Raw genomic sequence first — 26,534 nt, 5'->3', positions numbered from 1 at the left:
CAGCACCCTGCACTTGTCAGTATTGAAACTCATCCTGTTTATGTTAGCCCACTCCTGTAACCTATCCAGATCTTGCTGCAATCTTTCCCTCCCTACTAGTGTGCTCACCTCACCCCAAATTTTGGTATCATCAGTGAATTTAAACAGGTTGCATTTCACCCCGTAATCCAAATCGCCGATGAAGAAATTGAACAGTGCAGGCCCAAGGACCGAGGGGGACTCCGCTACCCACTTCCCCCCAGGTCGAATATGACTCATCCACCACCACCCTCTGAGTGCGATCCTTGAGCCAATCTGCAATCCATCTGACTGTGTAGGCATCAATGCCACAGTCACCTAGTTTTTTGATAAGGATGGGGTGGGAGACAGTGCCAAAGGTCTTGCTGAAGTCTAGAAAGACTACGTCTAGAATGGAAACAGATGCGTTAGTAAGAAACATGACGTGTCTTTTTATCCTGTTTTCAAACTTATTGTCACTTTTGTTTGTATCATTCTTTTCTCTTACTTTATATAACTTTTATTTGTTTTGCTTTCTTACTGATTTGCTTTCATACTGTTTTGCTTTCTTACCCAACAATCAGTAGAAATATTGATCTTTGAGCATGTGATATTCCAGCGTGGCACATCCTACCAAGACATAGACATTTATTTCACAACCCAGGAAATCCACCTACAGCTGTCAGAGATTCTCTTACTGGAGCTGAAGGATCCATAGAGCTGTGATTTATGGGTTATCCCTGCACAAACACTGGTCTATTTCTCATGACTAGTTGAAGGATACTGGAGAAGAGTTTAGGGCTTTGGGGGCACCCTTAGAATGGGTTTGTGAGAAAGGGTACTCCATAAAAAAGGAGTAAATAATTTAAATACAAAGGATAGGGAAAAAAGATAGGAAATGACATTCATCAACCTACTGGATAAAAAAAAAAAATCATTGACTAAATATAGACATTGGATTTATGACACAATGTCCTGCCTATCATCTGATACTCCAGAAAGAGCACGGACCAACTGCACATGCTTCCTCAGGCTGAAAAAGGGTGTTTGTACCCAAAAGATTGCAAAGAAAAACATTTCCAACTATTTCAGTCAGTTGAATAAAAGATATCAGACTTACCCAAAGAACCTTGTTTCTCTTGGTGTCTTTCTGGACTTCTGGAATAAATGGAAGTGTTCATTTATTATTTTCTGCTGGAATCTGTTCCACTGTAAGCCTCAAAGGAACACATTAAGCAGGTGATGGAATTACTTCCTACTTTTATTTCAGATATTCCTAGTTTATAAATCCAAGGATCCTTTTAGGTATTACAGCCCACTGGGACCTCTTATTCAGTTGATTATCTAACATGAACCTTAGATACTTTTTTAGTATCTTCACATTCACAAACATAGTCACATTAGTTATGTATGCCCTTGGCTCGGATGTGTGTTTTTACATTTAACTGTATTACAAATGTATATTGTTCACATAGGATAGACCTCCACATTTTTACTGTTCCCCTTATTTTTTGCCATTTCAAATGTTACCAGTAACAAATTTATCTTTTCCCAGATTATCAATAAAGATACCAAACAATACTAGGCCATGAAAAGACGTCCACTAGAAAAGTCTGTTGTAGATGGGGAATCACTACTCAGGATTTTTTGTGATTTACCGGTTAATGAGTATGCAATTTAATATGGATAATACTGATTTTATATTGTGTAATTTTCCATGATCTCATCAGATATCATGTGTGAGCATATTTGACATATTTTCCAGTACATTCATTTCATTCATTGATATTAATTACCATGTCACCCTTTAATTTATTATTAGACAACATTAAACATTTATAGGGTATAAACCTTCCTACTCTCTCACATAAAGCCAATTCTAATCGATAGGACTTATGAATAAAAGTTATTATATGGACAGATGATTTCAAAATTGTCTGTTATGTGATATCTTGCACCATCCATTGAAGCAGCTGGTACTAGCCATTATTAAAGATTGGATACCAGACTTGATGGCAGATTAATCTTTTATGGAAAAATTCTACATTACAGGACTTCTATAAAAAAGCTGGATTCATACTGCTTCAAATGGAAGGAAGTGAGGCACCAGATAAAGAAATCAGGAGCCTGAGCTCTACAACAGCTTTTCTATATTGCCTTAGGAAAGTCACTTCACCTTTGTGTCTCAGTTCATTTATAAACACAAAAGCAAACATACATATTTGGGAAAATATTCTATTTTACCTATCATTTCTCTTTCCCACTTAGACGGTAAATATTTCAAGAAAAAAGAATACCCTAAAAAACTTGTTCCTTTCTATAATTTCACCAGTGCTTTAGGAAAACAGCATAATTTCAGTCAAGTTGTTTGCTGCTGCATCCATAAACATAAATCATTTTAATACAAATTATTTCAATTTTCTGAAAATTCTAAAAGCAAAACAGGTTCAAATCTGCTTCTCTGAAAACATTGGAATTATATTGGTAGTAACTTGAAATGGGAACAGGACTGGGATGGAACCCTTAAGGAATACTGATGATGTCCTGAAGCAAGGGTAAGAAAATAAATCACTCTCACCATAAAAATATTCCATGAAACAAGCTGCTTTAATTGTTAAAAGAGTTGAGAATTATGTTGCATTATCCTACAAGAAACTTCTAAGAATCTTAATGTTTTATTATTGAATTCAAACTATTCCTTTAGATTAAATTCATGAAGTTTCAAAAGTAGATGATTACATGATTTTTTTTTTTTGGCATAATACTTGATCTATCCCATTTTACATACTGGCAAATGCAGATCATTTTTAATCAGAAATGCAAATATTATCTTTGTAGACATAATTCACTGAAGACTTGCTTTAAGTTCCAATGGCTATTTATCATTTATTCAATGCAAATGACATTACATACCCTCTGTTCAGTACTTGGCCTGATCTAGCCAGATTTAAATGTGTTTTCCTTTTAAACTTTCATAATGCATGGATTCAAGATTATTTGAATTTTAATTCACAGTTTTGGAACTTGTGCATGCTGATAGTATTTTTCCCTCTTCCTCTCTCTGTATATTTTCTGGGTAGGTGTCTTTAATGACCTAAAGTTCTTCTTTTAAATATTGAATGTAAACCCCCTGAAATCAACAAAAAAAGTTCCCACTGACTTGAGTAATATAGAATTAGGGTCTACTAAACTCTAGTATAGGAAACGGTAGAGGTTGTCAAGTCTCAGAAAGACTGCCAAGAAAATTACGGATACTTGGCTCTTGCTGTGAAAAGAAAGTAGGTGATGCTATTTGCTTTGAAAAGGAGACAAAAAAAAAAAAAAAAATCAGCTACAGCTTTCCATTCTGCCAAAAGCACGGAAGATACTCAATAGTCCAGTAGCAGAAAATTACGAAGACATAATTCATATGTGTTGCCAAAATATAAACTACATTGAATATATTTAACTACTCTGAAGTTTTCCATCTTGCTTTTATGTGGAGTATTTTTAAAAACTTTTTAAGTTTGTTTTATTTTTTTCCCATGGGGATGTGGTGAGGGTTCTTTCCCAAATAATTTTTCCCATTTCTACTGAAAAGAAGGCAGATGTGGTTTAAAAAAAAAAAAAGTCTCAAACTGTATTTGTCTCACCAAAATAAAGTTTAGTAAACAATATTTTATAAAAATTGGTGTAATCTTTTTCTTAAATAATATGACTTTTTTGAGTTTAAGAGTGATTATTTCCTTCTTTTCTGTGGCTGAAAAGGTATTTTCCTTAATAAAACAATCCAAAGTTTCTGTAGAAAATTGTTATATTTTAAGAGTAGACAAAACTTTTGGGTGATGCTTCATTTGGTTTATAGGAAAGTCTTACTTAGAGAAGGAAAAAGGTTATTGACTCAAAACTTAACTAGTCATTGTGATATACTTTTAACATGTATATATTTTAATAAGCACTTTGCCCGCTAAACTTTGCATTCCCTTTGTCCATGTTGGGAATTAACAAGGTTGTTAGTTATCACATGCTAGTTAAAAACACTTTTACCATGAGTTATTTAGACAGACAGATTCTTCAGTCCCTCAGTGCTAGAAGTTTCACCTATGGCTGAGGAAAAACTATTAGCAATGGTCTGCTGCTGAATTTAGTTTTAACTTGATTTTATCTCTCCTGTAGCTTTACTTAAATCTTGTCCATCTCTAGTTGAATGGAAACCATTCCTGGCAATCATTCTAGCAACAGATCAATTTCCTATTATAAAGGAGGCTACAAAACAGTGGGCTATGCTTGTTTCCTGGGAATACATATATTTTCATCTCCCTCGAGTAAACTATTCATTTATGAGAACCTATGCAGGTCTGCATTTAGCAATTATTCCTTAGTCTCCGTTTTATAAATTGTTTGGTGACCCTCAACCTCCTTCTGAAGCATATTTGTATTAATTGTGCTTGATACAAGGGAGGGGGAAGGGAAAGAGAAATCATGTTCAGGGGAAAAGAAAATACTTCCACCGTGTCCATTCACTTCCTTGGCCAATCCCCACCCATCACTATTGGCTCATATTCTGCATTTCTATACCAGTTTTGCCTAGTTTTTTAAGGGAAATATGTTAAGCCAGGGCTCCCTGAGAAAGCAATATGAGCTCAAAGCTTTGCAACTAAAGGCTGTAACAACACATATATTCTGTGGCTTCTGAAATGGGGAACTTTTAATATACACACCGAGTAGCTTTTTTGTCCCCTACTCTTTATTCCTTCAGGTTTCTATTTTCTCTCTGATGTTTGCCATTTTATTTTTCTTTCTGACATTTTTTTCTGAATTTAGGCTGTTACACCTTTTAAACAGTGTCCTCATCACGTTGTTATAAGATTCTGGTTTATGACTCCAAGGACTCAAGACAGAAGAGAGAGAGACCTATTTACACTTTGTTACATCATCACTGTCCTTTGGGCTTAGTCCATTCTAATTATGTCATCATGCCAACACAGATTTTTCACTGCCAACCCAACTTACCTTACTTCAGGACTTAGGCTCCACATCATCTTTCTTCTCTGAGCCATCAGTTACTCTGCATGTTCACAGAGCATTGACTGCTCATGACCCCTAGCAGTCCTGTCTTTTTTCCTTTATAAGCTAAAACAGTACAGTGTTACTAGCATGATATTTTGATAGGAATTTAAGCTTTACCACTTTTACTTTCATTAGAGGTTATAGAAGTAACGAGATGGGGAGAAATGTCAGGATACAACTCTGGCTTTAAAAAGTCAGCAGACTTTTAAAGAAAAAAACAACCAGAGTCAAGCTATAAATACTGCAAGTAGCACCTTAAGTAAGAAGCAACTTAACATGAGCCTAATTTGAAGTAACAATGGTCACGTTTACATGAGCAGTGGACTGATCAGCTGTTACTGCACAATCATTTAGTACTTGCATAACCAGGTACTAAATATCTGCACAGTAACCAGTGTTACTGTTCACTATGTCCCCTCATGGATTTTTTTCTGATGCTACTGCACAGTAGCCTTTTGTGCCAACATGACCAATATGTAAATGTTCATACAGTCAAGGTCACTCTAGGGCCTGGACATATGATAACTTTACAAAGCCTCAAAAAAGGAAAGGACAGGTGATACACAGGCATATATTACTGTACCTTATTCATAATAGCATAGAATTACCCTGGAAAACAGGGTGCAAAATAACATGAATATAAGTGACATTTTTTCCTTTCAGTCTGGGACAACTGTTTGTTCTAAACAGACAAGTACCTCTTCCCCCACCATCTAGTGATACATTGCCACAGTGCTTACTGCAAATATATACACAGAACCTACTGTTGTATAGATGATCATCTGTCTACTCCAGATGGTAGAATAATTTTCATTGGTATACTAACAGATGTAGATGTGCTTTATATGTCCAGGTCCCTTTCTAGTTCTTATAGCCGGTCTGTTTAATAAGTGTGGATGAGCTCAGTAGTGTGTATTATATATATATATCTATACACATACACACACACACACAACTGAGCTCATATATATACACAAATATTTTATTTCCACTGATATTATACAAAACAAAATGTAAGTTTCTTATGAAGACCTGGATCTAAGTCAGAACAGGAATGCACCTCAACCTTGTACATAAAAAAAAGGATCAGGACCTGAATCAAAGCCATGTTAACGTTCTTTTAAAACTTCCTTAGTATAGATTTGATTTTGCAAATTCCAAACACCACGGGTGATTTGGATTCATTCAATTATATTAGACAACCAGAACTTCAGTGGAACAGCTAAGATAAACCTAGGTTATGAGCACCTTCTGTTCAAAAGAGTGTCATTTTCAAAGGACAAAAAATGATTCACACTTCAACCAATTTCATGCTGGAAACATTTAACTTCATCCTTTAAAAATAAATAAATAAGTTTGTGTATTTATATACATAAATAAGCTAGTGAAGTGTAACATAATTGCCTGGCTGTCTGTTCTGGCAAAATGCTAGTATAAACTATGGTTTGTTTGCGGTTTTTTGTTTGTTTGTTTAAATCCTTATAACTGCCTATATAGATAATAAAAGATTAGCTTCATACAGCAAACCCTAAATCCTGGTGTTAAGCCATCATTGGCCACTTCAACAGCCAGTGTGTAAAATGAATTCCATTCATGTTAAGCTGCCAAGTCTTTATTACTACTGATTCTAAATACGAGGTTTTTAGCAATGCCAAAGAAAAAGTCCCAATTAACCATGATAGGAGTGGATTAGAGAGTAAAGGTTTGAGGATTATCATTTGAAAAAGATGGTAAACATCAATATAAAATTCAAATCATAAGCACAGATATATCAAGAAACAAGATTAACTCATTTTTACAGCATTATAAACAGCTACCCAACGTCTCTGATGTCATACCTATAAATATCACTACATTCTTTCTCAGCTTTAGTCAATGTATCTATTTTCTCCATAATATTGCTAAACAACCCCCTAATTTTAAATATTCTTTGGTGCAGTGGAGTTGTCAAGGACAAACATTTAAACAAACTAATGTTCTCTCATTGATGGTATTCAGTGCTTGACATTTCACATGTATAGTAAACCAAAAATGGAAGGCTTAGCTCTGAAGAACCATATTTCTTTTTTATAAGAGCAGCCATACAGCACAAGATAAAGCCACTGAAAAGGAGACATTAAACAAATGTCTTGAAAAGCAAACTCCTTCTACCCCCACTTCTTAAGATGTAACATAGGAATAATATTTTTAAAATAATTCTTACTTTTGGAGGTGGAAGGGGACCTCATAGCCCCAGTGTTGTCGTATATCATCCAGCACTGTTGCGGGGGTATGGACAGAAGAACTTCAAATGATAATCACCAGAAAGGTTTGCATTCAGAACACCCAGTGTAAGAAAATACTCTTTACTTAATTACTCTTCATTTAGATTGAGTCAGTTATCTAAGATTATTACTTCTAACAATAAATACAGTAAAAAAAAATCTACATCACGTGTTTTCCTCTTTATGTTTTTATTCCACTCTAGTATGTGTATCCCATGTAGCACTCTTTCATCAGCTTTCATTTCTAATGGGAATTTAGATGCATTAAGCTTTCATTTACAACCCTCTGATCTTTAGTCTCTCTGATTTATCCGATTTGCATGGAAATATGTCCTACATTTATCCGTGTGTGCATAGAAAATGTGTGTGTCCACTTCTATTACATCTTATATTACAATAAAAGAAATGAGAAAAGCAGATAAGTGCAGACAGAACATCAGAACCATGCAGAAAGGAATCAAGACTATACGAATAAAACAATATTGATAGCTCATTCACACAAATAGAGGTTGTGAATGTGGGGAGGACCAAATAACTCCTAACCCTCTTGACAAAGGACCTGCTTTTGAAAAAGCAGAGAGTTTGTTTTTGGAACCAGAGAGTTTATGGCAACATAATTTTAAATAAAGGGGGAAAAATGTTGTCAAGTAGCAGGCAGAATATATAAAATACACAATTATTTCTATGTCATTTTTGATACTACATTACTTAAACTAGTCAGCAAGTACAATTCAAGCTATATATGAGTAAATCTGTTACTCATGTTTCTAATATAACTGTTAGTGTGTCCGTGCAGGGTACCGCTGGATCCCCAGGTTCTCTCCTGCCATGACTTTGATCTTGTTAAGGAAATGGGGAGGAAAGAGATGGTGTGCTAATTAGTACCCACAGAAGGACCATGCTTAGTTTATTTCAGAATCTAAGTGTTCTTTTTTAATTCTCTTTTTTACAGAAAACCAGTATGGAGGCAGCAACTTGTCCACGTCATTCCTGGGATCAGCCCTGTACTCTGAAGAGGATCCCTGGCTTCACAACTGGGATGGTAAGTGAGGGGCACGTTCTGGTCACTTGGGCTGTGTGGGACGGTCCGTACCCACAGAAAGCCCTCTGCTCTCACTTCCCCTGCAAAGGGAGTCTCCGGACTTCTCAGTTTTTATTAGAGTCCTTGTCTGCTCCCCACATTCGCAAAGGATGAGCAGAATAAAAGAAAAAACTTTCTTGGTTTGGTTCCAGCTGGGCTTCCTGCCACTAATTGCCTCATTAGTGGCTTGTTCAGGATGCCGCCCAGCCTCCATCACCACGCAGAGCTGGTGTGCGGGCTCACTAGTTCTCCTGCAGCCAGGGTTCGGCCTCTTGGCCCCTGGCGTCCCTCTCCCTTCAGGATCTACCTCTTTCTGGATCACTTCAGGGGTCTTGGAAGGGGATGCTTCTCCCACCACCCCCTCTTGCTTCCTGTTGGCTCTCTCTGCCCTGCTGCAGCAACCGTGGCTTCCTCCTGCGCCACAACTTCAGGGGTCTGGGCAAGGGACGCTCCTCCCACTGCCCCTCTTCCCTCTCACTGCCCTGTGGCAGAAACCGTGGCTTCTTCTCACACTGCGGCTCCGATCTTCCCCGCAACTCACCATTGTTCCCGCAGGTTCCCCGTAAGTAGAGTGTGGGTCTAGGCTCTGGCTGATGCTGTGATGTGGATCCTCCCTCCTGGATCCTCTTCCCTGGAGAGTCTTCCCTGCAGCTCCTCTCTTGTCATCTCTTTGGTGCCCAAAAACAATTAGTTTGTGTCCCACCACTGTTTTTATGCTGGTTTTGGTGGGCTAATCACCCGGACTTGCCTTAGGTGTGTAATTCTTCCCACCTGGCAGGTTTCGTCATCAGGTCAATCTGGCCCAATCTTACCTAAGTAACAAGGCTCCTGCCTGAGTCCCTGTTACAATAACCATAGCTTTTCTACATGGAAACTGTCACAAAAGGCAATACTTCTGCTCAAGTCAGAAATCCAGCTAGCATAATGTTTCTTTGATATGCATTGCCTAAGGTTAAGGTTTTGCTTGCTGTCATGACCTAACTGCAGTCAGACCTGATCAGTACATGGATGGGAGTTGCAATCTTGTGGTTACTTTCATAGTTTCATAATAGCTAGGGTCAAGAGGGACCTGAATAGATCACCTAGCTTGACCTCCTGCCACAGGCAAGAATGAATGCTGGTTTCACAAGACCCCAGACAGGTGATCATTCAACCTCCTCTTGAATTTGCCCAAGGTAGGGGAAAGGACCACTTCCCTGGAAAGTTGTTTCCAGATTTTGGCCACCCTAACTGTAAAATATTGTCTTCTGATCTCTAACCTAAACCTATTCTCCAGCTTACTACCATTGTTCCTCATCACCCCAGGTGGTGCTGGGGAGAAAAGAGCTCTACCTATTTGCTGTTGATCTCCTCTGCTGTGTTTGTAGGCAGTGACCAGGTCCCCCCTCAGCCTCCTCTTGCTGAGGCTGAACAGGTTCAGGTCCCTCAGTCTCTCCTCATAGGGCCTGCCCTGCTGCCCCCTCACCAAGTGAGTGGCCCTCCTCTGAACCCTCTCCAGGATGGCCACTTCCCTTTTGAAGTGTGGCACCTAGTACTGGATGCAGTACTCCAACTGCAGCCTGACCAAAGTCTCATAGAGGGAGAGTATCACCTCTCTGGACCAGCTTGAGATGCACCTTTGGATGCATTACAAGGTATGGCTGGCCTTGCTGGCTGTCATCTGGCATTGGCAGCTCATGTTCATCTTGGAGTCAATAATGACTCCAAGATCCCTTTCCGCCTCTGTGCTTTCAAGCGGGGAACTCCCCAGCCTGTATGTATGTTGTGGATTCCTTCTCCCAAGGTGCAGGACCCTGTATTTGTCTACGTTGAACCCCCTCCTTTCTCATCTACCCACTTTTGTAGTCTGTCTAAATCTGTTTGAAGTTTCCTTCTCCCTTCAAGTGTGTTCACTTCGCCCCACATCTTAGTGTCATCAGCAAACTTGGACAGTGTGCTTTCCACCCCCTTGTCCTCAGGATATAGCAATATGAATCCTGAGCACTTGTGATAAGAAATTCCATAAGCAGTCTTCAGGAGGATCTAGCAGATGTTAATTTAACTAAGGGATGGGAAGTGAGTAATTTCTATCCCTGATCCCCAAAATCATGCATCTTTCCATATCAAATATACATGGCAGGTCATAATTTTTGGGATTGGGGATATAATTACTTGCATCCTATTGTTGACCTGCTGGAATGGGGGAGCCCCTGGATTGGGGACCTGGGCTCAGGTCCTGGATCCAGGGATCATCTTTCATCTGGACCTTTAAAGGTTCATGGGGCAGCCCATGATATCATCAACAAACTGTTTCCCTGATGCCTGGCTGCAGGGCATGCTGTTCAGTTTATCAGCATGAAGGGAGCCTGGGATTACGATCCCTGGTCCCTTGAATGCATGTGCAACTTGGTATTATGGAACTGGTTCCCTAAGGTTTGACTGTTATACTTTTCAAAGTGGCAGGGGGAAGCTGTCTATTGGACCTGGGGTGGGACAGAGACATAGTCACCTCTTGCACTTTGAAAGCCATGCAATGAAGCCTGTGTCCCCAGACATTTTAAACCATGTGGTACAGGTGAAGCACCAGAACAGTCCCCTGATCAAAGGCTCCTGCCCCAGCATGTTCATGCCAACATTCAAGTTAAAGCACAATACAAGCCAGCCACAAAGATATTCCATATTAAATGTCTATAAACATTAAACATGGAATATCTTTGTGACTGGTTTGCAATTTTACTGTACCATAAGATGCTTGCATGTATGGCACATAGTGATTTCTGTTGTGATTAAACATGTTAAATTTCACTATAAATATGTCTAGGGCCCTACCAAATTCATGGCAGAAATGGAGTGTGAAGTGACACCTTTAATCTTGCACTTTCCCCTCAGCACACCTTGCGCATGGTGCCATTTTTGCCTCCCCACCAGTCAGCAGTAAACAGCAGGATTGGCTGGGGTCCCTCAGCCAATCATTGGCAGGATAAAAAGTGGATCCATATTTTAAACCAAAGTTTTCACCTCCCTGCTGATCAGGACTGAGCTGCAACTGGGGCCCCTCCACCAGTCATCTTGGGCAGGGAAGCCTGGAGGAACTTGCAAGATTAAAGGAGCCCCAGCGCACCCCACTTCTGCCATGAATTTGGTAGGTCCCTAATAATGTCTCTCAGGGGCAATAAGGTTAATCTTGTGTTCATTGACTTCCTTGCTAAATTTCAATTTAGGTCATTACATTGGGTAATGACCACTTGGGACTACTTCCTGTTCGCTATTTCTCCATTCAGCTGTTGTAGAACTGGCATTCCAATTCTCTGCCACCATTTCCATGAAACCACACACATACTGTACTGAACTCTGCCTATGCTTGTCTTCCAAGAGCCTGTTGGAAGATAGAGAACAGAGGACGTGTGTGAACAATTCAAGTCTTATCTTTCTAAAAGATGACAGAAGAGCAAACCTGCAGAAGCCCTAACTATATTAAGTAGAAAGCTACACATTACACCCATTTAGTGTTTCCGTGCAACCTCAAAATAAAATCAAGAAATTCAGAATCAGGACCAACATATATCAAATTATTGGTTGTATCCTACCCTACATATAATAAGGACATTTTCTAAATCTTTCCACATACAGCACAGATATTTTCATTAGTATGTAACATATGTTGGAGAAGGTGCTGTTGTATATATCAACTTTTTGTTGTTGTTCACAAAGGAAAGGGAGAAAAGCAAGACATAGAAAAGAAATGAAACTGCATACTTAACCATAATAATAATAATAAGAGTGAAATAATATACATAAATAAGAATGTTCAAATAGAGTGATCTAAACCTATGAACTGTAGGTAAAATTCTTCATTTTCATAGCTACAAAGGAAGGAGGATACGAAAGTGCATGTTCAGAAAATGCAAAACAGACTGGCTAAGGCAAGGAAATAGAAAAGTTTTTGGCTGAATCTGTTTTGCAAAAGGTGAAGAATTTAGACACTTGTTAATTTAGTACAAGCATAAATTATTGCTAAGCGGATGTATCTACATGTGCAAATACTCTGGGGTGGGTTTACTTTAGACACCGGGCAGGTATCTACACATATGGGGAAGTAATAAGAGATTTGCTGCTCATGGCAGAGTCTGCTCCCACCCCACCAGCCTTGCACAAACCCTCTGCAACAACCAGAGGAAGGTCTATGTTCCCCCTGGATGTTAGTCCAGGGGCTGACAGTGAGAATGGGGCCCTGTTCCTGGGAGCTCCCTGTTGCCAAGGTAGAGGGACATTATCACCAACTGGGCTCTGGTGGCACAGCCCACCTTGGCAGCATGCAGCTCCTGGGGGCAGAGACCAATCTCCCGCCCCCTGGTGCTCGGCTAACTGGAAGCACATTTACTGTTGATAGGCTGTCTGCACATGCCATACCGCACATCAATTACTTCCGAGTAAATTTGCTACTTGTATTTACAGGTATCAAATAGACCTGTGCAAAGTGCCTAGTACTTGCTCCGGATTAGGGTGATTTGGGGGACAGTGATTCGATTCAGCAATTCAAGGTGATGCTTACTGTGTAGTAATTTGCTCTAATCTCGAGTAAAGCATATTGTGTAGATGTGTCCACTATGTGTGAGTGAGAATTCAACATATTACGCCTTGGAAGAGACTATTCATTTTTTTTCCAAAGTCACCAAATATGAACCATAAGCAATACATATACTTTTCTAAGGCAGTTTCCTTTTTAAACTACAAAGAAGTGGTGCCATGAGTGGATACTATCCTATCCACATGAGAAATTTTAGAACTTAGCACCATTATTTTAATGAAATTATTCTACAATCTTTATGGCACTCCAATCATTGTTATAAGACGTGAATTGTGTGGGTATTACAGATATATATATAATTATTACCTGTATGAGCATTAGAGGTGAAATCCTGGCTCACAAAAGTCAATCTTGTATTGTCAATTACTTCAGTAGAGATGGGATTTCACCTATAGATCTTAATGGATTTATTTTCCATCACTGTCCCCTGAATTATTTACCCTGCTTTGTAATAATTTGCATAATAATTTCCTTCTAAGTGGCTATGAAGTAAAATGAACACGCAATAAATCTTAAGATACTGACACAAATGGATGTTCTAAACATAACCCCTAGTGTCTATTTACATTCATAATTAAAGAACTAATACCAAACACTGTTGTAAATTCCCCTTGTGGCAATCTGCTCAGCAGCCTTGCAGGATTAGGTGTCATTTGAGAAATCACCAAGGAAGCATCAGATAGTAGCTACCAGTTCCATATGTATGCTTACATTACTACCAAGTTACTTCTTAGTCCACATTAAAATAATGTATTTATTTGACTATATAATATAAAGCATATAGTTATTTAAATTAATTAATATATAACATATAATATATGCACATGTGTATGTGTTTATATGTTATCATTCTACTATTACAATATGAAATCTTAAGAAAACTCTAGCCTTATCCTTGAAACAGTGCCTGATGAATTAAAATTGCAGTATTCAAGAGGTCTTAGTTTACTATAAGGAAGCAGAGAAGGAAAAGGAGAAAAAGAAAGGCATTGATTAAATAGCTACTGTTCTCCTTTATTTTTTTTCACCTCCCAGCTTCCTACGATTATTAGTAAGGAGAGAAAAATGAATGCCATAGTGTAAGAGGTCAGGGGAGTTCTGCCTAGAGCTGAGTTGTCTCTGCTGGAATAGTAGCGTTCTGTCCTTCAAAAAATTATCTGCCACGCCTTGATGTTAGACTGAGAGGTGCCAAAACACTTGTGAGAGACAAAAGGATTGGTTATAGGCTCAAGAGGTCAGCTGATTTTCACAGGGGTCCACCATCCCCATCCCCTGCCCTAACCACAGCAGATGTTTCAGGTGTGTTGTTGCTCACCTATGGTACTCAGCATCCACTCTGAATCTTATGGACTCCTTTGCTGAGGGGTCCTCCTCTAAGTTGACTGCTTGCCCCATTCTTCCCTGCACATGTCCCAAGACAGCCACCTCTTGGTTCTAATCCTGCCCTTACCTTCAGGGTCAGGACAGATTTACCCCCTCCCTTGAGTGTCTCATCCATGTCTCTGTTCTCTTCTAAGTTCCTGAAGTGGTTACCTTCACCCTTTGGGACTGGACTCACTGACAGAGCAGTCTCCTCCATTTCTTTGCTGGCTCTCACCAGGTAAGTTGGGGGACCAGGGCCTTCCTCTAAGCCCTGGGGTCAGTTCCTTCTCTCACTGGCTCTCACTCCCTTTCTTCACCTTGTTCCCCTCTTCTTCGGTCTGACCCCGGATGCTCCCTTGGCATACCTTTGAATTTCCTTCCTGGCCAGCTGTGTCAATTGTGGCAGCATCCCATTTGCTGCCTTCCTGACCTAGCTGTTTCGCTTTTAACTTTTTGGAGTGGCTTTTTCCTTCTATGGCCACATCACTCTCCCTGTATTGGACTTGAACCCTGGGAACTGGGCTTGCTGTGGCAGACTTTGAACTGTTGTGACCCCAGCTGGTTCCCTTAATTAGTTGGGGCATGACATCTTTCCCACCCTGGCTCACCGCAGTTTCCATGCCATCTCTCAGTAAGTTTCTTTTGTTTTACTCCTTTCATTCCCATGGCAGGGTGCTTCAGCCACCCTGTCACACCTAAAATTAAACAAACATTTCTTTGAGATTTCCCAACAAACCTTTTTTTTATATTTATTTACATTTCTAATAAAAGATATTAAAACTGTGTAAAGTAGGATACAAGCTCGCAGCCCTGAACAATTAGTCAGCTGGTAACATGGCACTTTCCTAAGGGCTTGCAGCTGGCTCAGTTAATCAGTAAATGAGGGGAAGTTGACTTGCTGACCCAGAAATAAAAGAAGACAGGAAGAGGAAGCGAGGGGGAGAACCTAGAGGGGAAAACGTTTGCATAGAGAGGGAAGACTTTTCAAAGGAAGACTAGAAGATGAGAACTAGTCCATGCTGGAAGTATTTATGTTGGATGATTTTATATTTGCAGTTGAGCCCTGTTGTGCAGATTAACCTGGGGCTTTGAAGTGCATCTTGCTGGGACTGAGTTAAATGGGACTTTTTAGGATTGTTTTGCTTTCTGGCTGTTCCCTAGGAAGCAGAAGAACTCAGGAAAATATCCTGTGCGTCTGATCCCAGAGAAAACCTGGTCCTAGTAACAGTCTAAAGTGCTAAAGAACTAATTTGAGCTGGGTTTGCTGGCAACCCCACTATACTCTGTTAATTTGTTTTTCACACTCTATCAGCATCTTTGTTATGTACTTCCCTGAGTAGATGACTTCTCATTGTTTTCTCTCAATCACTTTTCACACTCAACCAAGATCATTCATACCTAGGTGATTCACAATCCACTTAATTCATCTCCCTTTCCCAAATCCAGGGTAAATTCTCAGCAGTATGAGACTTTTTCTTCAAAAGGTGTGTTTCTTTGATCCCCATAGATCATCAGTGCAACTGATCAGAATAGTAAGACCATTAGACATACAGGGCTTATATACATGTGCAGGGAGCTGTCTCCAATGTGCTGGAAATTCATAGCATTGTGAGCACTTAGGGCTCTCTCCTCTCCGCTGAAACTCTTGAATGAGCACCATGTAACTCTGTCATGCTCTCCATGCCGGCCTTAGGTCTCACGCTCTTCCCTGGATGGGTAGTACCACCCACCCCTGCCCCTATCCCTATCCCACTCCCACCCTAAGGGTAGCCTCAATCTGCATCCCCATGCTCCTTTCCTCACCCACATCCCCCCCAGTTATACTTACCTCTAGGGAACTGGCTGCCTGGTTGTGTTCCTGGCCATATGTGACCATGCACATGCATAGGAGCAGTGCTAGAGGGGATTTGAGGGGGGCTATAGCTACCCCAAAATTCACCTTAGTCCTGCCTCCACATAGCCATCCATCCCAGTGCTGCTGCCACTGCCCCACAACCCACTCCTGCCCCCAGAGGTGTGGCACTCCCTGAGCAGTCAAGCCCAGTCCACACACTCAGAAGAAGCTGATGCTGCCCCTGCATCTCTCAGAAGCCCTAAGCAGGACCCCTTGCAGGCTGGAATACTGCCTGCCTGTAAGGGGAAACCCACCATTTCCCAAATGAACTCAGGCATCTGTGGGGTCCATGATTGGCAGGGGTCCCTGGGCCACACTGGCCCATGCATTAATCTGCCTATGGTGGGGCACTTTGAACTAAAGCTCATTCAGTGAACTCTAGCTCAAAGCAGCCCACCACCATCTTTCAGAGCAGGGGACACTAATAAACATGATGCTTGAGCACTTTTTATTAAAAGCGCTCACTAATTAAAGTGCCCACCCTCCTGTGCCTCCTGGAGCACATGTAAAAATGCCCACAAGCCACAGAAAACAGTTGTAGAACTTCAGTAGCAGTACACAGATGTTTACTGAAGCTTTGTATACCCCCAAAAGGTTTGAAAATGCTCATCTTTGTAAGAGTGGGGAAGTGGCAGAGGTGGTAAGAAGCTTAGCACTATGAAATATCTGGGTTCTACAGTAGCTCTATCCATTTCTGCTGTTCCCTGATTTTGCTTTGTAAACAGAGGCCCATGAACTGGTTTCCTATTTCTGGGTAGCTTAAGTGTCACATCCTACCTTGTCTGGTTTTTTTCAATATAGTTCCTGTAAGAAAATGCCTTGCATAAGAGGCAAGTTAGATAACAGCAAGGAACAAACTAAGGAACTGTAATTAAGAAAACAAACTACAGAGAAAAAAGGACAAGATGAGATGAGACAATGACTAATAGCAAACCTTTCTTTAACAGGAAAGGATGGTTGGTTTCACAAGAGTAATTCTGAGAAGTAAACAAGAAAAAGTCAGTAGGTAATTCTATTGATGAGGGATTCAGTGTCTGGCATCATAATAGTTGAGGGAGGGAAAGAAAGAGAAAAAATATATTTGGAAGAGAAAGTAAGTTTTCAAAATAAAGAATGGAAACAAGACAACAAAGAAAATGGCTGGTACCAGTTTACCAAAAGATGACAGCTTGTGCCACTGCTACCTGTCCCTGGGGAACACCTGTGCCACACATTCTGGCAGGTGGCAGGTTACCATGGGTTAGATAGGAAAGGCTGAGGCCAGCACTGGGCTGGCCCCAGTAGCCTTACCTAGGATTCTGGGGGCTGCAGCAGTGGTGATCCTGCCATTTGGAGTCTGGCTGGCAGCTGGAGTGTGGCCCTGGCCAGTCAGGCTCCGGTTTTGGGCAGTGTATGCTGCCCCTACATGTGTGCCACTCTGTGTTTTTTTGACCCCAGGATCTTGCAGGGTCCAATCCCCTCCCTCACCCTGCCCACACACACACACACACACACACACACACACAGTGCTACCTTGCAGCACAGAAAACAGCTGCATGTGCAGTATGTGGCACTGTGGACATGTCCGTGGTGCCACATACCTCATGACTGTGCTCATCTGGACGAAGCCTACAGAGGAAGTCAGTCTGTTCTGTCTACTACCATTTTTTCTCCTTCCCACTTCTGTTATAGCTAAGTGTTTGATAACATGCTGAGGTTGGATGATTGGCTCCCATTTGGTGCTGAAGGTTTAATTTCCTTCAGTCTTTCTTGGTGAAATTAGCTCTACCTTGTAATATAATTATGAAAGCATTTGGCCAGATAGATTTTTAAGAGGGTGATTGTAACTCGACAATTAAGTGATTTTGCTGGGATATGGGAAACCAAGATTCAAGTCCAGCTTCAATGAATATTCAGGGTGCATACAAACATTCAAATGAATCACACAGTCTTATGAGGGTGTTCCTCTGGTAAGAAAAACATGCCAGGACAGCAGTGTACAAACATCAGAGAAGCTAGGCTGGTCAGGTGTCACACAGATATCCTGTATTGCTAACAGACCACAGATAAGAGTGCGCTGCTGAAGGGTGCTGAGAGAATCTGATTTTACAAGGCAGTAATGATAGACTGGCTGCCCCAGGTGACCATGTCCCCTGGGGAACTCCTCCTCACAATCCCTGCTCCCTTCCTGTTGAAAGACAGTGACAGAGGAGATCTGCTAGTTGCAGGTGTGTTAATTTCTCAGTATGGATTTGGGACCAAGTCTGGGTCTTGGTTGTATGGGAGCCTGGGTCTTGAAGGCCTATGAATCTAAGTCTCAGGGGTTTGGGAGTGTGGGGGGTCTGGATCACATACAAGGGACACAGCTGGTTCATCAATCTGACTCCCTGCATCTCTGGAGCATAATGTGAAGCTGCTGAAAAGGGGTGGGCTTTCCTGGCCTCAAGACAGTGAGGGGAAAAGGTTTGCTTCATATTTGGCTGAAGCAGTGGGCTGCATCCACACATGCAGGTACGTGCAGTTTGTAGCACTGCAAGTTTCTTTGTGGCACCACAAACTGTACACTTTGCATTATTAAACCATGGGTGGTTGATGATTTTAGTGTGGGGGCAAAATTTACTACCAGGATTTCCCAATAGTAAAAAAAAAGGGCGGGGGGGAGGAAGTGGTGCAAAGCATCTTTGTGCACTGCAGTACCCTGATGCTGAGGCATGTGGCACCCCAGGCAGCTGGGGAGCAACACATAGAGACAGAGGAGAAGGCAGCTCAGGGCAGCCAAGGGCATCTGCTCCCTCATTCTCCATGTGCCTCAGCATGGGGGCTTCACAGCAGCACCCCTGTTTTCAGACATGTAGAGACAAAAGCAGCCAGCCCATCTCTAGGTACACTGTGACCCAGCCACCCACTCTGCTCTGCAGCTGGCTGGGACTCACCTATCTCAATGTGCTGCTGGAGTTGCCTGCCAGATAGCCCCACACTGAAGCACCTTGTTCCCCAGCCAGCACTTCACCACAGCACGTGGAGCCTGGCCAGAAGCCAGGAGGAGCTGGACATGGGTAGTTTGCCCACAATTGGACAATATGTCCTGTCGCAAAGGGCATATGCATGCCCTGTGGCACAAAGTAGCAGTACAAATTTGTGCTGCTGCAAATGCACACTTCTGATTTTCTGGATGTGCCCATGGAGTCCAATCTGAGTCACAGACTGACTCCCTGGAGCAGGATGGGGAAGTAAATCAGAGCAATGTACACTGGGGTGCTGGAGGACCTCACTGCAGTTTCTATTGGAAGGGTAAGTGTACATGTATTTGTTCCCTTGGGAGAAGTGAGCCACTTTTACCTGGCTGGAGTTGGTTTAATTTTCTGCTGGAACTGGCATACTTGCTCCCATTTAGGAGGCCCTGTTGGGTAGGATGTTCGAGTGAGGGCACAATCGGTCAGTATGGGAATGCCGCATGTAGGTCAAGGTCTTGCAGGCATGTCAGGTGGCCATTACTGACCACAGTCATTAGTCTGGTTGTGTCTGCAAGACCATGCCTGTTATGCAGCAGCTGACCTGTATTCTGGTGTCCTGGGACCAAGGCTGAGCCTCTGCCCCACCCTGGCACCTCTGGTGATGTGTCACTGGAGGAGGGACCCTCAGGTGCTCACCATCCGGACCCATCCAGCTCCCTGGCTGCTCCTTCCAGGATCTCAAGGAACTCTAGCCAGCACCAACCTCAGCAGCTGCACAAACACAGGGCCAGACATGAGGAATAGACAGCCATATCACTGGCTATCAAGAGCACTAGCTTCTTCTTGGGTGGGGAGCAACCAGGTGCCTGCACACTGTGCCTCACTGGATGAGGGCACCAGGCACAGCTGGATGCCTTCACCTGCTGGGATGGCCACACTGGCTCCAGATATGTGCCCACACCAGCCCCAGACATGTGGTAAACCCTGCCCTGGGGAGACGGCCCGCTCCACCCCAGCCCCTGCCACCTTTTGATCAGTCTGTGCTCCCAGGTGGAGGGGGAACTGTCCACCCTGAAGGAGCACTGGGTGCTATCACCCCTGGACGAGCCCCCTGCTCACTGTGGTGTGCAGACCAGTGGACAAGTAGCCAGATGCCAAGGTGCTGGCCACCTGTCCCTGGACTCTGCCCTATAGACACCCCACTCTGGGACTCCACAAAAAACATACCTTATATTTAGTTTCCATGAGGAAGAGGGTTTTTTTTTATTGGAGGATGGGGTGGGTGGTGGAGGGGCTGTGTGTGTTGGGGATGGAGAGTGAAGGGAGACTCTGTTTTCAGGAGGGAGGGGAGATGAGGGGTGTCTATTGGATGCGAGTGAAATAAAGACTTGTCTGCAGTGAGTGTGGTGCAGGGGGAGAGGGGTCCACGAGCAGCAGTGCAGGCAGGCTAGAATGGGAAGTGCATGAGGATATGGTCAGCTAGGGCCTCCCACACCCAGTGTCCTGCCCTCTGCTGTCAGGTCCAAAGCTCTTCTGTGGCCTGTGTGGGGGGGTGCCTGCTGGGACCAGCAGGGCCAGCACCATGGCCAGCAGGAAAAGGGGGAACTGATCATTGCTGTCAGAGGCAGGGGTTGGAGAAGGGGGAAAATGAACATTTGGATCAAATTGCATTATTTTTATTTTATTTTTTCATAAAATACATTGATTTTCATATATTTAATAGACATTAGGGCTGGAAGGGACCTCAGAAGATCATCAAGTCCAAAGGGCAGGAAATCAGCTGGAGTCACAGGATCCAAGCAAGATAAGCATCCAATTTACTCTTGAAGGTGTTCAATGTAGGTGCTTGAACCACATCCTATGGCAGGCTGTTCCAGACCTTGGGGGCTTGGACAGTAAAGAAATACTTTCTTATGTCCATCCTGAAATGGTCTTGCAGTAGTTTATAACCGTTTGATCTCGCCATCCCATGGAGTGCTCTGGTGAACAAACGTTCCTCTAGATACTGGTGGTCACCCCTGATAAACTTATAGGTGGCCAACAGATCACCCCTGAGCCTGCACTTTTCCAGGCTAAAGAGCCCCATGGCTATCAGCCCATTGTCATAAGGTCTGTTTTCCAGACCTCTGATCATGCACATGGCTCTTCTCTGGACTCTCTCAAGCTTCTCCACATCCTTTTTGAATTGTGGAGCCCAAAACTGGTTGCAGAACTCCAGCTGCGGCCTCACCAAGACTGAGCATAAAGGGAGAATGACATCCTGGGATTTGCTTGAGAAGCAAATATGGATGCAAGCCAGCATTTTGCTTGCTTTACTAGCCGCAGCATCACATTGAAGGCTGATGTTCGTCTTGTGGTCAATGATGACCCCCAAGTTTCTTTCTTCCACAGTGCTAGCCAGTGTAGCACTGCTCAGCCTATAAGGATGCTGCAGGTTTTTCCTCCCAAGGTGGAGAACCTTGCATTTTTCAGTGTTAAATACCATCAGGTTCTTATCCACCCATTTGTGCCTGTCCAGGTCAGCCTGGATCACCTGCCTGTCTTCTGGTGTGGATGCTTTGCCCCAAAGTTTGGTGTCATTGGCGAACTTGGCCAGTCGGCTTCTGACTCCAATGTCCACATCATTAATGAAGATGTTGAACAATATGGGTCCAAGGACAGAGCCTTGGGGAACCCCACTGGTCACAGGGCACTACGACGATTGACTTCCATCTATTACTACTCTCTGGGTCTGACCATGGAGCCAATTTCCCAGCCAGCAGATCGTAGTGGACCCAAGGCCATGTTCACCAAGAGGTGATCATGGGATCACCAGATCGAAGGCTTTTTGGAAATCAAGATGTATGACATCAATCTCTTCCCCCTTGTCCAGGTGATAGGTCACCTGGTTATAAAAGGAAATGAGATGGGTCAAGCAAGACCTACCCGCAACAAACCCATGCTGGCTACCTCTTAGGATGTTGGCGTTGGCCAGTCCATTAAGGATAGCCTCTTTAATAAACTTTTCTAAGATCTTCTCTGGGATAGAAGTCAGGCTGATGGGCCTATAGTTAGCTGGATGCACTTTCCTCCCTTTCTTGAAGAAAGGCACCACATTGGCCTTCTTCCTGTCTTTGGGTACTACTTTCTACATGAAAGATCCTGGGGAAAGAAGGTCTAATAGACTGTCAACCAAATAGATTGCTTTTCGAACACATTTATAAAGGAAAAATATTTTATGGTTACCATGTAACACCAAGCAGGTCATAGTTTAATCTCCAGTTAAAAGGTACATCACTTATACTAAGTGCTCAAGCACATATTTTATTGGAAATATATTGAACTATGTCTGTTTTAATCAATCAACTATATTATCTTAAATTGAATACCTCAGCATATAAAAACATAATGATGATTTATTTTAAGATTCCCTTGAATCTAACACACGGGGCATTTGAAGTATTTTCAATGAGTGTTTTCAGTAGATATTAAGCTATTCCTCCTAAATCAGAATGTGTTAGAAAGGTGAAGTTAAAAAGAAAGCATTAGAAAAAATGTCCTAAAAGACTATAGGACTGAAGCTACTCAGCCATATAAAATCCTTTGTATTGTTTAAATTACTCAAAATTACCTGAATAGTGAAGTATAGAGTATAATTAGAGAATAATGTTATTTTAACCATATTCCAGTAATAAGATTTTTCCACTTGAAATGGAGAACATTTGTACTTTTAACCGAGAAGGAGCAGGAATATAATAGAAAATATTTATTAAAACTCATTTTTCTAATGTCCACAGATTATTCTACCTTTTCATTTCTAAATGAAAAACAGTTGCAGTAAGATGCAGGATATCAACCTAGTTGAACTTGTTTTGCTAGCATTTTAAAACTTGTCACGAGAATTTTATAAAACCACTTATCTTAGCAAATCAGATTAGCTTTTGGCAAGTACTTTTAAACATATAACTATTTTATGTACTTGTTCCCATAGCTAAATTAATTCATCTCTATCCAAATCTTTCTCTCACTTCACCTAGTCCCCTGACACTTCCTATTTGCACCCTGCTGAAACTCTCTCTTGGTGAAAATGAAGCTCCCTCAGAAACCCATTCAGCCACTCACTATATTTAATGATATTTTAATTAATTCTTTTGAAAATTCTAATGAGAAAAGGGTCAGAGGTTTACCAGCAATGAGTTTACATCTAAAATTAAGAGAATGAATTATTTTCTTGAAGCTGGAAGCTAATATTCTGAACCTCCTGCCACATGATTTGGAGTGATTGCATGCTACAAAGGCTTAATTTGAAAAATAAATATTTCATATGCTTCCCCACAGCACTGCTTGTTCCTGTCAAATATGAACCTCTGTCTTCCTTTTCTTATCCTGAATAACATTCCCTAACATCACCCTTGCATTGTTGTTGTAGAACAAGAAAATCTACCATAAAATTAAGCCTACAATGTTTAGGACTGAAGAAAAGTAGTTTCATTAAATCAAATGCTTGTTTATTTAATTAGTAAACCAAACTTACCTCAAACCTCCCATGATGGAATAGCTTAGGTGACCTAATGTTATTTCTGTTTCATGGATGTTTACTGGCTCCTAATTGACAGGTATACCACAAAATTAAACCATGAATCTGAAGTAATGGCATTTTCAAGGAAAACAAGAATTTGGTAGCCAGGCAGTTGCCTTTAACAACTTAATGATGAGTCTGAACCCATATATGTTTCAAACTAATATAACAGTATAAAAAATGAGAGTTTCTCACTTAGTGTAGCACCTAGGATGAAATGAAAAAAAGACTTACGTGTTGTGTCAACAGTCATCATAATGATCATTACATTTATTTAATGTTAGATTATTACCTAAATAATTATCTTAAACCCAAACCTACCAAAACCCAAATCTGATCTTTCCATCTCAAGAACTGGGATGCGGAATGACACCTGAGGTGACCAGTCTCTCAAACATCAGAAACACCTGGTCTACTTAGGGGTAAGACTAGGCCATACACTCAGTTACAAAAAGAACATATTAAATGTCAAAGTCAACACATGAAACAACGTTCTGCATAAGCTCACAAATTCCAGGTGGGTAGCACATCCATCTACCCTATGCCCTACTGCCTTAGGATTTTTTTTCTCTGCAGCTAAATATGCTTGCACCACCTGGGGATTTTTAAGTCACAGTAAACATACTGACACCTGCCTAAATGGCGCATGCAGAATTATATAACAGGATGCCTAAAGCCCGCCCTTTTTCCTGCCTATACACACATAGTGCCCTCTTACACCAGGAGGAAGGTAGCAGGTGACATTGACTGGCAGATACAAGAGTAAAATGACTGCCACTCGCTATGTGGACATCAACTAGTGCACCATCATCTTGTATCAACAAATAGCTTTTTGTCCTCTACTACACCATTGACAGGATCACAGAATCAGCTAGAACTACCTTCTAGCAGAAAGAATGGGAGAAATGAGGTGACAAAACTGTTGAATGGAGCTGGTGAGGAATTACCCTGAGTGAGGAGTTAGCATCCAACTCCAGCTACAAATGACATCTATACAGGAGTTTGAATAGTTGGTAGTGGGTTTCGGCAAATGCAAATTTCTCATGAAATCATGGGGACTCTACTCAAGTGATCAATGTGTTTGTCAGAAGAACCAAACCATGGATAATCTCTTGAGATGCCCTGTAGGATCACAATGCACCCCACAAATCTGGCAACACCAACACCAGAAGCAGTGGCCTATGCAGAATATTGGGAGCTGACCATATAGAAAGGCTGGATTGGAGACACAACAAAGATTAAATTTATTTACATTGGCTTTTAAAATTAGTGTTACAGAAGCATAGTACTGTATGGTAGTAGTCTTGTATCCTCCATGTCTGATGAAGCAAGTGTGGGCACTGGTGACTAATTAAGAAAATAATATTTTTACAGTACTTCACACTTTAATTTTGTGATATTAATATATTTTTAATTAAATTCCACCCCACCATTCTGGGGTAGGCCAGTATCCAAATTATGCAGTCTGTTTTCTGTATCCTGAATATAGAGGAAGATTCTATTTCAGTTGTGTTAGTATAATTTCTCAGGCTTCCAGCCAGTTAATCACACCTTAAGTAGTCACCCAGTCACATGCTTACTCAATTAATGGCTTAATAAAAAGAGGAATACGCTACAAAGTTATTCCACATAATATGTGTAGTAACATTGTAGCTGCTTCCTATAACACCAGTAATTGAATGTGTGGCAAGAGGCCTCTATGTCTGGGAGCCCTGTCAGATGATTTGAGCTCACAGATGGCGAGGAGGGAAGGGCATAAGAACCCTTGAGATGGGGAGCTCTCAACTGACAGGGCTCCCAACTGTGGGGTGCCCCATGCACCCATGTGGCTGTGAAACCATAGCAGCTAGGAAACTGTAGCTACTGTGATCTCTCAGCTGCATGGGTTCTCCATGAACCCCTGCATCTGGGAGATCATAGCAACTGCAGTTTCCCTGCCATGGGCACCCCTAAGATGCCCCCGAGGTTGACAGTCAAGGCTCCTCCTGCACTGGTAATAAGGTCTGATGACAATCTAATGCACAATCCACACAATCACCCCTCCTGCCATGCACATGTGGCAAGGTAGAGGTGCAGTTATATGGATTTCACATTAAAGTCCATTGCATTTTTACCTTCATGTGTAGAGGGGCCCTCAGTAAAATGTAGCAATAACATGACACCTTAGTCATAGTTTAGTTTCATAGCTTGTAGGGTCAGAAGGGACCTGAGCAGATCATTGAGTCTGACCTCCTGCCATGGCAGGAAAGAGTACTGGGGTCAAATAACCCCAGCAAGGTGTTCGCCTAGCCTCTTCTTAAAGACCCCCAGCATAGGAGCCAGCACCACTTCTTTTGGAAGTTGGTTCCAGATCCTAGCTGCCCTGACCATGAAGTAGCACCTCCTGATATCTAGTCTAAATCTACCCTCTGCCAGCATGTGACCATTATTCCTGGTCACTCCTGGTAGTGCTCGGGGAAACAGGGACTTCCCCAGTGCCTGCTGGTCCCCTCTGACTAGTTTGTAACTGGCCACTAGGTCCCCCCCTCTTTTGGAGGCTGAACAGGTTCAGGTCCCATAGCCTCTCCTCATAAGGCCTGCCCTGCTGCCCCCCAATCATGCGAGTGGCCCTCCTCTGGATCCTCTCCATGTTGTCCACATCCCTCTTGAAGTGCAGCACCCAGAACTGGATGTACTACTCCAACTGCGGCCTGACCAGTGTTGCATAATAGGGGAGGATCACCTCCTTGGACCTGCTCGTGATGCATCTGTGGATGCATGACAAGGTACGGTTGGCCTTCCTGACTGCCTCCCCACACTGCCGGCCCATGTTCATCTTGGAATCAACGA

Source organism: Crocodylus porosus, unplaced genomic scaffold (genome assembly GCF_001723895.1).
Source record: "Crocodylus porosus isolate Cpor-Errol unplaced genomic scaffold, CroPor_comp1, whole genome shotgun sequence".
Taxonomy (NCBI): domain Eukaryota; kingdom Metazoa; phylum Chordata; order Crocodylia; family Crocodylidae; genus Crocodylus; species Crocodylus porosus.
This window is presented reverse-complemented; position numbering follows the sequence as displayed.